Source organism: Humulus lupulus, chromosome X (assembly GCF_963169125.1).
Source record: "Humulus lupulus chromosome X, drHumLupu1.1, whole genome shotgun sequence".
In the NCBI taxonomy this organism is placed as follows: Eukaryota; Viridiplantae; Streptophyta; class Magnoliopsida; order Rosales; family Cannabaceae; genus Humulus; species Humulus lupulus.
The window spans coordinates 83,084,614-83,087,699 of NC_084802.1; the positions used below are offsets into that span (position 1 = coordinate 83,084,614).

Sequence of the window (3,086 nt, forward strand, 5' to 3'; positions counted from 1 at the left end):
AATCAGAGAAATCCTTATATACATTAAAAACCAAAGAACAGAGAACCAAGTGTCGTTTGAGCTTGTGAAATTACACTATCCATCTGCAACAGAAGAATAAGGGAGGTGAGCAACTTAAACACAAGCCAAATTAAAAAAATTGAGCAATTCTAGATATTTGTTCTTCCTCCTTGTGCACATCATTATCAGGATAAGATAATTCAAAAAAGTTAGTTACCCAGCTATTTTTGCCCAGTACATATATAACCCATATGACTAGAAGAAAGAAATGGTAAAAAAAAAAAAAAAAAGAAGCAAAATTGAGTTAAAAACATCTTTCTCAAAAGTAATTATTGTCACGGAGATGACCAAAAATAAGTCTGTGATAAAAAACCCACATGATAGGAAGTAAAACATCAGATGTTTTCCTCCGGGTCAAGAAATTATCCTCATAAAAATACTCCAATACTTACAGAAGCCCACAAGAATTACTATCACCGGTATTTTCTTACATTCCATTTTGAACGAAACACTTTCCACCAAATGAGCAGGATAAATACATAGCTATTAATCAGGGAAAAAAATGATTGCATAATCATCAATGAATATCATTTTTACTTACCTGATAGATGCATGTTCTTTTAGAAGACCTTGCTCGGCAGAATCACCACCCTCTTCCAAGTCTAATCTTGTTCTATCAAACTCTCTAAAATCATCAAGAAGTGATGCATGTTCTTTCTTAGCCCTGAGGCTAGAGCGGAAACGATAAAACTCCTGCACTTCAATCACAATCAAGAACAATATAATGACTAGAGGTTCGGTAGATAATTCTCACTACAACAGGTTCATTTTGTAATTATAAACCAAAAAATTGATTTTGAATGACACATAGCTACCATAAACCATGGAACCAAAAATTAGTGTTTCCTTTTAAAAAGGAAGAGAAGAATTATTATTTTAGTGACACAACATTCTACCACGACAGTAACAACAATGTTATTAATGAAATAGGTATTAAAGCTCATTAAGTCATTAAATATATACATGCCCTGGATGCATCTGAAATAACCCAAACATCTATAATAAGTTAAACGAAATATAGTATAATACATTCAAATATAAACTATCCATGCTCCCAAAAACAATTTAAAAAATTACCGTACCTGAGTGAGATCTTGAAGAATATCTTGATGCCTAGTCAAGGTATGAGAAACCATTTCCGGGCCACCCGAAGAAACCCAAGCTTGCATCTAGGAGTTCACTTGTTGAAGCTGCTTTAGTGGACGGTCAATCCCAGATTCAAGATCATTCTCTTTAGCATTAATTTTTGTGGAATCCTTTAAGGAAACCAGTTTTCGATATGAATTCATTTGCTCATCTAATTGAGCTTCAATTTTTCTGGCCTGATATAATTCATAGATAAAAGGATCAACCATAGCTCATAACCTGTGATATCAATAAACAAAGGAAATGCTTATAAGAGGCAAATAATCCAACCAAGTCTACTCAAACGAGCACTTAATTCCATCACATCAAGTTTCTAACTCATATGAATGAAATGCGATCCTTTAATTTAACTCGTTTGAGCAAACCTAGCAACCATTTCTTCCATCCCAACCCCAACACCATTACAAATACCAAACTTCAACTCTCATGTGCATGTTACCAACGCATAAACCAACACCAACTATTATCCAATGGTTCAGATCTACCTGAAACATCCTAGACTAAGAAACCCAATTCAAGTTTCCATGTATTGCTATTTACAAGTTTAACTGCATATCATGTTCATTGGTCCATAATTTCTGTCAAACTAAGTAACCAACCTCCTAACCTATCCACCCAGAATGTTCCAATGTTAAATCGACAATAAAAATTTCAAAGATCACAATCCTAAAAAGGAAATGAATTAATGAAATAAGTTCATTTAATTCAATCCTCGAATTTTTTGGGTGAACAAACAAACTAGAAATCTTCAGAATCCAGAATTACCAGTCTTTTTCTCATAAAATTCTCAGAATTTATAATCAATAAAGAAGAAGAAGAAGAAGCATTGACCTATTTGCGAAGGGTGTCCCATGATGAGCTTGACACCTCCATGGACACCATCGACGACATGGATCCTTCGAATTCTTCTGTTGGTGTATATATAACAAAGCATTAAATCCTCATATACATGAAAAACCAAGAACAGAGAAGTGAAACATCATGAATAGATTCCACTAAAAAGATACCAAAAATCACCAAAGTAACGTAAAATTATTATATTTAAATTAGCAAGTAAACATTTTTAGGCAAAAATCACTCCTGTAATCATTTTGGTGTGGGCATAATACTATCGGATAAAAATAGCAAAGAGAATATTCATCAAAAAATTTACCATTAATTTCACTTAGCTGCAAATTTCTCTAGAATATTCATCAATATGCATAACAATAGACACTCAAAATCTTATTAAAACAATAACATCTCTAAAAAAAATGAGTCACTGACAACAAAAATCCAAAGTTTAACGCAATAATAAAACCATAAACCCAGAAAGGAATATGAATAATCAATACACCTTTAACTTTGATAGAAAGCTCCCCTGAAATTAAAGCACCAAAACCACAGTTCTTGAACCTTAAAGTGTTTAGGGACTGATGAGGAGAAGTCGAGAGGTGTAAGTGCGTGATTGGAAACGTCGAAGACGGAGCCGAACGATTGGAAACACCGAAGATCCGAACGTGGTAGACATAGCAGTGGGCTGACTTCGGAAACACCGTAGGCAATCGGAAACACCGTAGGCGATCAGAGGAGTCGAACAACATATTTCCCAGAAAATTGTTTAGAGCTATGGAAATAAAAAAGTAGAGGAAAATAAAAAAGTAAAAGGAAGAAGATAACTTTACAAGTAATAGCGCGGGCTCCAAAATTTTTATACCGCCAATTTTTTTTTCTTTGCCACTTATTATTTTATTATTTGAAGTATCATACTTCTTTTTCAATAGTCTTATATTCATATGTTATGAAAAAGGTTATTTGGTGTAGTGTGAGGTAAGGAGAAATAGGTTGCCCTGTCTCGCCCAATTAATTTCTGGTCGACGACCTGGATATTTCCAGAAGTT

At 33.8% G+C, this 3,086-nt stretch overlaps 1 long non-coding RNA gene across 1 annotated transcript; it reads right to left on the reverse strand.

Moving 5' to 3' along the window:
• Positions 1 to 607: 607 nt before the first annotated feature.
• LOC133803961 (uncharacterized) lies at positions 608 to 2,745 on the reverse strand. The gene is made up of 3 exons (XR_009878220.1): positions 2,038 to 2,745; positions 1,143 to 1,425; positions 608 to 758 (listed from the first exon to the last, which is right to left on the reverse strand). It is a non-coding gene; the product is annotated as an uncharacterized LOC133803961 (long non-coding RNA).
• Positions 2,746 to 3,086: the final 341 nt, after the last annotated feature.